Raw genomic sequence first — 12,973 nt, 5'->3', positions numbered from 1 at the left:
GACAGACCTCAGAAAAGAATGAGAAAAAAAGTGAAAAATCATTTATGAATGAATTATAAAGCAAAAGCAAAGTGACAATGTCTTATGAGGGATGGGAGGTGAAAGTGCTAAAAAAGAAATTAAACAAGAAATTATAAAGATTTGAGAAAAAATGTCAAGATAAGCACTGAAGATGAATAATTGGAGTGCCTGAAAAAGGAAACCAAAGCCAAGAAACAAAGCAAATATTAAAAGTTATAATTCAGAAAAATTCCCTGGAAATAAGGAAATATGTTCAAACTGTAGGTTGACAGGGCACACTGAGCAGTGACTCAGAACCAATGGCAGGACTTGAGCTAGTAAAGAAATCCTTGGGCATCTAGGAAAAAAAAGAGCAAATAATATACTGTATAAAGGAAAAAAAAATAGGGTTTCATCACCATTTCTGAGGGCAATATTTTATGTCAGAAGAAAATAGAGTAACATATTTAAAGACACTCATGGAAAGGAGCTGTGAGCCATGAGTTTTATAGCTGAAAAACTGATCTACAGTATAAATGTATTAATGTCCAGGTCACCATGCAAGACCTCGGGTAATATTGTTCTCATGACCCCTAGAGGGATGAGCAAACTGAGCACAGCTAAATGCCTAGAAAGGACATAGGACAGACGGTAAACACTAAATCTGCAACGGCTTTGTCCAGCAAAGAGTGTATGACAGAAAGCATGACCTCAGTGGCAGGCACCAGGGTAATTGCCTCAAATAATTTATTAAGAGCTATCTTTGTTTTTGGTATTTTTTATGTAAAATTCTTTTGCAACAACTGGGAATAAATATTGTTTAACATAAAAATTCCAACATTAAATGTAAAGAATATTGCCAAAACTAATTCTAAGCCCATGCAGCTCAGAAACTAAATACCTGGTGCTACATTAGCTAACTTGAGAGAGTTGTATGCAGGGAGGAGCCTCGGGGCACTGGCTGCTGTTGGTCTCCTGGCCAGAGAAGACAGCAAGTACCTGTTTTAACAAATCAGCTCAGCAGGAGCCTGTGTGCTTTTCTTTTCCCACTGCTGAGTTTTGCTTCCCCCAGCCTTTAATGCAAGACCTAGTCTTTCATCCTCTGAGAAGGGAAGTCAAGTGCCCACCTGATGCTCAGTCCCTGAAGATCCCTTGCTTATCTTTTTATTTTACAGTGTTTCTTGCTTACCACACAACAACCATGGCTGGCATAAGTGAGGAAGAGAAATTCCTTAATGACAGTATTTTCTGTGTCTGTGTGTCTTACCATGTCTGATTTTAAAGCAGCAAAGAAATCATTCATGTCGACAAAGAACTGAAGTGCCAAAGTTCAGAGATTTCACTTAATTAACATAATGAGGAGTAGAAATAGTTTCATAGTAGATCACATATCAGATTTAATGACATTTCTTGGAGAAAGAGTCAGTGAATTAGGATTGATGGAAGCAATTTTCACATATTGAGGTATGGGTAAGTCATTCTGGCTTATACATGAGTTAACTTGAATTTTTTTGCTAACTAAAACAACCTGTTTGAGTCCTATCAAACATACATTGTACATCTGCTTTAATTATTAAAGAAAGGGCACATTGACCAGAAGTAAGAATGTCCATGTTAAAAATAAAGATTAGAAAAATCTACCACATGGGGGAAACAGACAACACTTGGAAAACTGCAGCATCCGTATTCTGCTTTCTCCTTGGTATCCCCAGTTGCATGTTCCTTGAAGAGCCCAGACTGTACTTTCCACAGGCTTTTACTCTTTAAGGAAACAATGTGGAGGACTGATTTCAGAGAACAGTAATAAACCATGGGGCTGACAGGGTCTTGGTGCTCCATCCGGGTGTCAGGCCTGTGCCTCTGAGGTGGAAGAGCTGAGTTCAGGATACTGGTCCACCAGAGACCTCCCAACTCCACGTAATATCAAATGGTGAAAGCTCTCCCAGATATGTCCATCTCAACGCTGAGACCCAGCACCACTCAACGACCAGCAAGCTACAGTGCAGGACACCCTATACCAAACAACTAGCAAGACAGGAACACAACCCCACCCATTAGCAGAGAGGCTGCCTGAAATCATAATAAGGTCACAGACACCCCAAAACGCACCACTGGACGTGGTCCTGCCCACCAGAAAGACAAGATCCAGCCTCATCCAACACACAGGCACTAATCCTCCCCACCAGGAAGCCTAAATAACCCACTGAACCAACCTGAGCCACTGGGGACAGACACCAGAAACAACGGGAACTACGAACCTGCAAAAAGGAGACCCCAAACACAGTAAGATAAGCAAAATGAGAAGACAGAGAAACACACAGCAGATGAAGGAGCAAGGTAAAAACCCATGAGACCAAACAAATGAAGAGGAAATAGGCAGTCTACCTGAAAAAGAATTCAGAGTAATGATAGTAAAGATGATCCGAAATCTTGGAAATAAAATGGAGAAAATACAAAAAACATTTAACAAGGACTTAGAAGAACTAAAGAGCAAACAAACAATGATGAACAACACAATAACTAAAATTAAAAATTATCTAGAAGGAATCAATAGCAGAATAACTGAGGCAGAAGAACGGATAAGTGACCTGGAAGATAAAATAGTGGAAATACCTACTGCAGAGTAGAAAAATGAAAAAAGAATGAAAAGAATTGAGGACAGTCTCAGAGACCTCTGGGACAACATTAAATGCACCAACATTCAAATTATAGGGGTCACAGAAGAAGAAGAGAAAAAGAAAGGGACTGAGAAAATATTTGAAGAGATTGTAGTTGAAAACTTCCCTAATGTGGGAAAGGAAATAGTTAAGTCCAGGAAGCACAGAGAGTCCCATACAGGATAAATCCAAGGAGAAACATGCCAAGACACATATTAATCAAACTATACAAATTAAATACAAAGAAATATTATTAAAAGCAGCAAGGGAAAAACAACAAATAACATATAATGGAATCCCCATAAGGTTAACAGCTGATCTATCAGGAGAAACTCTGCAAGACAGAAGGGAGTGGCAGGACATATATAAAGTGATGAAAGGGGAAAACCTACAACCAAGATTGCTATACCCAGCAAGGATCTAATTCAGATTTGATGGAGAAATAAAAAAACGTTACAGACAAGCAAAAGCTAACAGAATTCAGCGCCACCAAACCAGCTTTACAACAAATGCTAAAGGAACTTCTCTAGGAAGGAAACACAAGAGAAGGAAAAGATATACAAAAACAAACCCAAAACATTTAAGAAAATGGTAATAGGAACATACATATCGATAATTACCTTAATGTAAATGGATTAAATGCTCCCACGAAAAACACAAACTGGCTGAATGGATACAAAAACAAGACCCATATATATGCTGTCTATAAGAGACCCACTTCAGACCTAGGGACACATACAGACTGAAAGTGAGGGGATGGAAAGACATATTCCATGCAAAAGGAAATCAAAAGAAAGCTGGAGGAGCAATTCTCATATCAGACAAAATAGACTTAAAAAAAAAAGACTATTACAAGAGACAAAGAAGGACACTACATAATGATCAAATGATCAATCCAAGAAGAAGATATAACAATTGAAATATTTATGAAGCCAACATAGGAGCACCTCAATACATAAGGCAAATACTAACAGCCATAAAATGGGAACCTGACAGTAACACAATCATAGTAGGGGACTTTAACACCCCACTTTCACCAATGGACAGATCGTCCAAAATGAAGATAAATAAGGAAATACAGCTTTAAATGATACATTAAACAAGATGGAATTAATTGATATTTATAGGACATTCCATCCAACAACAACAGAACACACTTTCTTCTCAAGGGTTCATGGAACATTTTCCAGGATAGATCATATCTTGGGTCACAAATCAAGCCTTGGTAAATGTAAGAAAATTGAAATCGTATCAAGTGTCTTTTCTGACCACAACGCTATGAGACTAGATATCAATTACAGGAAAAACTTACAAGAAATACAAACACATGGAGGCTAAACAATACATTACTAAATAAGCAAGAGATCACTGAAGAAATCAAAGAGGAAATCAAAAAATACCTAGAAACAAATGACAATGAAAACACGATGACCCAAAACCTATGGGATGCAGCAAAAGCTGTTCTAAGAGGGAAGTTTATAGCAATACAATCATACTTCAAGAAAAAAGAAACACCTTAAATAAACAACCTAACCTTACACCTAAAGCAATTAGAGATAGAGGAACAAAAAACCCCAAAGTTAGCAGAAGGAAAGCAGTCATAAAGATCAGATCAGAAATAAATGAAAAAGAAATGAAGGAAACAATAGCAAAGATCAGTAAAGCTAAAAGCTGGTTCTTTGAGAAGATAAACAAAATTGATAAACCATTAGCCAGACTCATCAAGAAAAAAAGGAAGAAGACTCAAATCAATAGAATTAGAAATGAAAAAGGAGAAGTAACAACTGACACTGCAGAAATACAAAGGATCATGAGAAATTATTACAGGCAACTCTATGGCAATAAAATGGACAATCTGGAAGAAATGGACAAATTATTTGAAAATCATAACTTTCTGAGACTGAACCAGGAAGGAATAGAAGAAATAGAAAATATAAACAGACTAATCACAAGCACTGAAATTGAGACTGTGATTAAAAATCTTCCAACAAACAAAAGCCCAGGACCATACTGCTTCACAGGCGAATTCTATCAAACATTTAGAAAAGAGCTAACACCTATCCTTCTCAAACTGTTCCAAAATATAGCAGAGGGAGGAACACTCCCAAACTCATTCTAAGAGGCCACCATCACCCTGATACCAAAACCAGACAAAGATGTCACAAAGAAAGAAAACTACAGGCCAATATCACTGATGAACATAGATGCAAAAATCCTCAACAAAATACTAGCAAACAGAATCCAACAGCACATTAAAAGGATCATACACCATGATCAAGTGGGGTTTATCCCAGGAATGCAAGGATTCTTCAATATATGCAAATCAATCAATGTGATACACCATATTAACAAAATGAAGGAGAAAAACCATATGATCATCTCAAAAGATGCAGAAAAAGCTTTTGACAAAATTCAACTCCCATTTATTATAAAAACCCTCCAGAGAGTAGGCATAGAGGGAACTTACCTCAACATAATAAAAGCCATATACGAGAAACCCACAGCCAGCATCGTTCTCATTGGTGAAACTCTGAAACCATTTCCACTAAGATCAAGAACAAAACAAGGTTGCCCACTCTCATCACTCTCATTCAACATAGTTTTGGAAGTTTTACCCACCACAATCAGAGAAGAAAAAGAAACAAAAGGAATCCAAATCAGAAAAGAGGAAGTAAAGCTGTCACTGTTTGCAGATGACATATTATAAACAGAGAATCTTAAAGACACTAACAGAAAACTACTAGAGGTAATCAATGAATTTTGTAAAGGAGCAGGATACAAAATTAATGCACAGAAATCTCTTGCATTCCTATACATTAATGATGAAAAATCTGAAAGTGAAATTAAGGAAACACTCCCATTTACCACTGCAACAAAAAGAATAAATACCTAGGAATAAACCTACCTACAGTGACAAAAGACCTATATGCAGAAAACTATAAGACATTAATGAAAGAAATTAAAGATAATACAAACTGATGGAGAGATATACCATGTTCTTGGATTGGAAGAATCAATATTGTGAAAATGACTCTACTACCCAAAGCAATCTACAGATTCAATGCAATCCCTATCAAACTACCAATGGCATTTTTCACAGAACTAGAATAAAAAATTTCACAATTTGTATGGAAACACAAAAGACCCTGAATAGCCAAAGCGATCTTGGGAAAGAAAAATGGAGCTGAATGAATCACGCTCCTGGATTTCAGACTGTATTACAAAGCTACAGTAATCAAGAGAGTATGGTACTGGCACAGAAACAGAAGTATAGATCAATGGAACAGGATAGAAAGTTGAGAGATAAACCCACACACATATGGTCACCTTATTTTTGATAAAGGAAGTAAGAATATACAATGGAAAAAAGACAGCCTCTTCAATAGTGGTGCTGGGAAAACTGGACAGCTACATGTAAAAGTATGAGATTAGAACACTCACTAACACCATACACAAAAATAAGCTCAAAATGGATTAAAGACCTAAATGTAAGGCCAGAAACTATCAAACTCTTAGAGGAAACATAGGCAGAGCACTCTATGACATAAATCATAGCAAGATCCTTTTTGACCCACCTCCTAGAGAAATGGAAATAAAAACAAAAATAAACAAATGAGACCTAATGAAACTTAAAAGCTTTTGCACAGCAAAGGAAACCATAAACAAGACCAAAAGAGAACCCTCAGAATGGGAGAAAATATTTGCATATGAAGTGACTGACAAAAGATTAATCTCCAAAATTTACAAGCAGCTCATTCAGCTCAATATCAAAAAAATAAACAACCCAATCCAAAAATGGGTAGAAGACCTAAATAGCCATTTCTCCAAAGAAGATATACAGATTGCCAACAAACACACGAAAGAATGCTCAACATCACTAATCGTTAGCGAAATGCAAATCAAAACTACAATGAGGTATCACCTCACACCAGTCAGAATGGCCATCATCAAAAAATCTACAAACAATAAATGCTGGAGAGGGTGTGTAGAAAAGGGAACACTCTTGCACTGTTGCTAGGAATGTAAACTGGTATAGCCACTATGGAGAACAGTATGGAGGTTCCTTAAAAAACTACAAATAGAACTACCATACGACCCAGCAATGACACTACTGGGCATATACTCTGAGAAAACCATAATTCAAAAAGAGTCATGTACCACAATATTCATTGCAGCTCTATTTACAATAGCCAGGACATGGAAGCAACCTAAGTGTCCATCGACAGATGAATGGATAAAGATGTGGCTCGTATATACAATGGAATATTACTCAGCCATAAAAGAAATGAAATTGAGTTATTTGTTGTGAGGAGGATGGACCTAGAGTCTGTCATACAGAGTGAAGTAAGTCAGAAAGAGAAAAACAAATACCATATGCTAACACCTATATATGGAATCTAAAAAAGGGAAAAAAATGCTTATGAAGAACCTAGGGGCAGGACAGGAATAAAGATGCAGACGTAGAGAATGGACTTGAGGACACAGGGAGTGGGAAGGGTAAGGTGGGATTAAGGGAGAGAGTGGCATGGACTTATATATATTACCATATGTAAAACAGACAGCTAGTGGGAAGCAGCTGCATAGGTCAGGGAGATCAGCTCGGTTCTTTGTGACCACCTAGAGGTGTGGGATAGGTAGGGTGGGTGGGAGACACAAGAGGGAGGAGATATGGGGATATATGTATATGTATAGCTGATTCACTTTGTTATAAAGCCGAAACTAACACACCATTATAAAGCAATTATACTCCGATAAAAATGTAAAAAAAAAAAAAAAAAAAGAAAAGACCTAACAGCCAAAAATAAAAATAAATAAATAAATTTATAAAAAAAAAAAGAAAAGAAAAGAAGTACAAACTTCCAGTTGCAAAGTAAATGAGTCATGGGTATTAAATGTACATTGCGGGGAATACAATCAATCACTATGTAATATCTTTGTATGGTGACATATTGTAACCAGACTTACCTTGGTGATCAATTTGGAATGTTACAAATATCAGATCACTGTGTTGTGTAGCAGGAACTAACATAATGTTGTAGATCAATTATACTTGAAAAAAAACAGGGACTTCCCTGGTGCTCAGTGGTTAAGAATCGGCCTGCCAATGCAGGGGGGACCCAGGTTCAGTCTCTGGTCGGGGATGATCCCACATGCCGCAGAGCAACTAAGCCCGTGTGCCACAACTGCTGAGCCTGCTCTCTAGAGCCCGCGAGCCACAACTACTGAAGTCCACACGCCTAGAGCCCGTGCTCCGCAACAAGAGAAGCCACCGCAATGAGAAGCCCATGAACCGCAATGAAGCGTAGCCCCTGCTCGCCGCAACTAGAGAAAGCCTGCACACAGCAACAAAGACCCAATGCAGCCAAAAAGAAAATAAATTTGAAAAAAGAAAAACAAACAAACAAACTCACTCATATAAAAAGAGATCAGATTTGTGGCTCCCAGAGGCAGAGGTTGGAGGAAGGGGGCAATTGGATGAAGGCAGTCAAAAGGCACAAACTTCCAGGTATAAGGTAAATAAGTACTAGGGATGTAATGTACAGCATGATAAATATAATTCATGCTGCTGTATGTTATATATGAAAGTTGTTAAGAGAGTAAATCCTAAGAGTTCTCCACAAGAAAAAGAATTTTTATTTCATTTTGCATCTATGCGAGCTGATGTTCATTAAACTTATTGTGATAATCACTTCATGATGTATATAAATCAGATCATTATGCTGTACTCCTTAAACGTATACAGTGCTGTGTGTCAATTATATCTCAATAAAAGTGGAAGAAAAAATAAATTATTAAAAAGATAAATAAAATAAAGATTAAATGCTTCCCTTGATGCCAATGCTTGTACTCCTTTGATGATAAGGCTCCCTTCTCAGGGGCCAAGGCCATGCTGACTCGCTGTGTACATGCTGATCTGTTGTTTCTCATTCTTTTTTTTGAAACCTTGAAGGAATCTATCACTGACTTGTTTGCTGTTCTTTGTTCTGAAAAGATATAAAACTGTGCTGAAAACCATGCTTCTCTGGAGCAGTTCCTCAGAGTTATCTGAGAGGCTGTCTCCTGGGCTATAGTCTTCAGTTTGGCTCAAATAAAACTCTCTTCTATTCCTATTATAGACTGTTTATTGATTATTTCTGTTGGCAGGATGCAGCACCGTCTGTCAAATCATGGTTGAATCACAACCATAGGTTGCGTACAGATGCAGATTTTGGTAAAAATCAACAAAAGCTTATTGCTACATGGAATTTACAACATAGAGCATTATACATACTATTATTATTTGCACATTCTGTGCTGTATATGCTTTATGTATAGTAAACCACATTACTTATAGTAAACTGATATATATATAATTTTTTTCTGGAGAGCTGGGTATTAAACGTTTACTTGCACGTCATTATATCAACCCCACTGGAAGCGCTGCAGACATTTGAAGCACAGCGCCCTCGCTCAGCTTGGCAGTGTCCAACTGCTGGAGACTCAGCCATCTCTGTGGCTACAGACTTTCACTGTGTCTAGTTGGGGTCCCGCAGGGGTCCAGTTGCTGGTCAGGAAATCAGCAGAGTGCCTAACAGTTCTAACTGGAAGAAACACAGCCCCTCATTTTCCTCTCCCAGTAGCAGACAGTCCAGGTGAAATGAGAAAAGGCTGTGCCTATAAAGCTTACAGAGCTCAATTTTAGCTATTTAAAGCTGAATTTAATAGAAAGGTCTGTCACAGGACCTACTGCCTGTGTGACATAAAGCTACACGTGCCAGGGTGGCTTTTGCAGACAGTAGAAATTGGAAATGCATTCAGAGGCTGCTTTTCAATGCTCCCAGCCAAGAAAAGTCAGTTGCTTCCAGGTTAGACGGGGGGGCAATTGTGCTGTGGCCGACAGGTGCAAGTGGGCCCCTCCCCAGCAAAAGGCACTTGCTTTGGCTCTGAAGTAAACTCTGACACAGAGATGGGTTGAAAGTTTTGAACAGTCAGGGAATTGAAATCATGTGACTAGTATAAATCCTTGTGGCCTTCCCTGTTCCTTCTCTCAGTGTCCCTGTGTGGGTCCCTAGTGAGAATACACATGGTCACGTGGTGGCAGATCCTAGTTTTCTAGGATATGCCAGGGTAAACCGAGTGAGAACAAAAGCTGGAAAAGAAAGAGTGGCTTCTATAAACAATCCAGAATTGGAGAGAGCTTGTTATTGCTTTCTCCAAAGGAGGGACCCCTAGCTCTCTGTCAGAGTGAGCCAAACCAGGGTGTGAAAAAGCTCTTCTCTGGGGGGGCAGCTCTGAGATAATGGCCCAGGAAGACTGTCTCTATCTACTCTCCTCAACAGCAGGAGACAGATAAGATACATGACACATTTATGTGAAGCTTCCAACCAGGAGCCCAGGATCATCTTTTGTCTCCAGGGAAGTTTCTACTTTTTAATGATCTCTCTGAACAACTGGGGTGCCATTTACAGGGAAAATACCTTTTACCCTCAAATTCTCCATGCACTACAGAAAAAGGTGGCAGCTCACTTTTCACAATTTCTGATCTTTTCAGAGCTAAGTAGGTCACGGTTTCTTAACGGGTTAGTTAGTTAGGTGGATGGATAAATGGATAGAGAAAATGGTTAATCTGGGGTTTTTTGCTTAAAATTAGGAATTATTCTGATTATTATTAGGAGAATCCATAATCCTGGTTCCTAATTTTCTATTTAAATGTAAATGAGTGTTTATAGCCTGGATATTCATACTAAAAATGAACATGGCTTGGTTTTCCTTTTTACCACAATTGTAGACTCTCAAGTGTGGAGCAGCCTTCTTAGTTCAATTTCCTGAAGTGGAGCTGTTGAAAATGAGACAATGTATCCTTTTGTCTGCCTATGTTGTTTTAGCACGCTTCATATTGGTATAAAAGTGTAGAAGATGCGCATTTTGTAAACATTGTACACATAATATAAACATATTCATCAGGTTCTTAGGTTAAATTTGCAAAGTGCATCACTTGTTTATTTCCATAAAATTAAGCTGCAACAGATGGTACTGCTCAGAATGTACTTGAAACCATGTAAAGACCACTTTGCTATCAGAAGTCATTATTACCTAGAAATACTTATGTTTCAAAACTTTAATAATTATCTTCTCCTGAACCAGAGTCCCAGTCAACCCTTTACTGAATTCTACCTTCTTTTTCTCTAACTCTTGTTTGAATATTACATCAAATTCATATTTTCATAGCCAATGGTGGAAAAGTTTGAAAATGCCAATAAACTAATTTACAATACAGATTTTAAAAATAACTGTATTACCTAGGCTTATGAACTAAAGTGGGTTTAAAAGCTGAAAAACTCAATGGAAATGTCACCTACTTGAGTGCATTCAAAGTGAACATTCTAAAGTGTGCAGCTTTATGTGCAGGGGGCCTTTCTCAGCCTGCCTGGCTCCCTTGCCCCCCAGCATTCTGGGGGACTTCTGTAGTCACTGACCTTTGCATTTTTTCACTTCTCTCTCCCACTCAGGCTTGAAGGGCGGAGCCACCAACCCCAGCTTATGGTGGGCTTCAGAAGATATTTGCAGCATTGGTGTGTGTGTGTGTGTGTGTGTGTGTGTGTGTGTGTGTGTGTGAGCTCACTCTCACTCCGTAGAGCTGTAAAGTAGCACCCCATTTAGTTCAGCAGATTTCCCATTTCAGTGCTTACACTGAGAACTCTCTATTCACCTGTATGTATCGTGCATTGGGACCACCCTGTCCGGGCAGGGAGGTTTCAATGTTGATTGAAAGACACTCTTCTGCCCACAATAGCACCCCAGTATATGTAGCTTTATATCACATGCACAATAAATCTATGATGGCCTTCCCATTGAATTCAGCTTTGAATATTTTAAAGGAAATTCTATAAGGTTTATAAAATATCAATATTTTGACCAATTAATTTAATTCAGGCTGTGTTGTCTATCCCAGAGTCCTTGTCTCTCTCATATTTTATTCTTATTGATTAGTTTGCCTGAATAATTTACAATATTCTTCTTGTTTTCACTCCTCTGATTTCTAGTTATGGTATCTGTCCAAACAGGGCTGTGTTTAATCAACAGAGAGCTAATATATTTGACAGATCCAGCTGAGAAACGCCAGGCTCCCAAGTACTGTGTGATTGGCGGGAAGACAGGCTGCTTGGTCCACTTTAAGGGCTCCTTTCTACAGAGACGTTGGTGATAATCTCAAGAAGTGTTAACTGTCCCGAAAAGGGTGTCACAGCTGAGCCATTAGTAGAGGAAGCTGGAGAAAAGGAGACGGGGTGCCCAGCCGCTTGCCTCCAGCCCTGGCTCCCTCCCCCTTTTTGCCTTCCCTTCTCTGTCTATGGAGCATTTTTAGGCATCTTCTTCTTGGCAGACTCACAGCATAGCAGTGCTGGGGACACACATGTGGCACCGTCCCTGCCCCCCAGGACTTAGAAACTAGTGGGGAGACTGAATGCACAAATAACTGATGTGAAGTGTTGCCGCAGCTATGTGTGGGGCTCAAGCAGTGCTCAATGGGGAGCTGTTATCTGGGAGGGGCCACATGTTTGGTCTACTCTGAAATCATCAGAGATTGGGCTGAAGGGGCCCCAGCCTCTAGCGTCTACTCCTGCGCTTCTAAATCGTATACCCGGGAAAGCAAGAAAGGCTCTTTCATGCAAATGTTTATTAAACAATACAAATATGCATCTAATGCTCCACTTGATAAGAAATGAAACCAATCTATTACCTACAATATAGACAATACAAGAGGACAAGCGAGCCCGGCTTCCCCACGCAGCGCCGCCTCGCTCGGCCACGCTGGGAGGCCAGGCGCAGTTCGGGTTCTGCCGGGTGGAACTGCGGTCCCGTCAGCGGCCTCCCGCTTCGCTGAGGACGGATTTCAGGAGGAAGCAGGGCAGGAGGAGGAGAACATTCCCCGTGAGCTGCGTTCTTGGTCCATTAGAGTGTGAGGCGAGAAAGTCTTTCAGGTCTGGAAAAAAATCCCGAGAGTGTATGAGACATGCTGTGGCAGGCTTGCTTTAAGAGAGTGAAGCAGAGATGTCTGCACCTGCTCCGGTAAAGCCCTTTTCTCGCTGGGCCTCCTCTCTAGGCCTTGCCCGGCGGGCTCTGCATCAGCCGCGGAGCCTGAGCCGCGGCTTCCCGGCCACGAGGAGGGCAGCGCGGAGCGCGGAATGAAGCCCAATGTGGGGAACGCGGCGCAGCTCCAGGAAGACGTGCTTCCCTTTAGCTTGTACCTTCCTCGCGCTGCGGCTGGAAACAGGAATTTTCGTGTAACCTGGAGAGCTGAAGGAGAATCAGTTTGCTGTTTTTAAGGCTCACAGAGA

This window comes from Leucopleurus acutus (genome assembly GCF_964270905.1).
Source record: "Leucopleurus acutus genome assembly, chromosome: 6".
Classification (NCBI taxonomy): Eukaryota; Metazoa; Chordata; class Mammalia; order Artiodactyla; family Delphinidae; genus Leucopleurus; species Leucopleurus acutus.
This window is presented reverse-complemented; position numbering follows the sequence as displayed.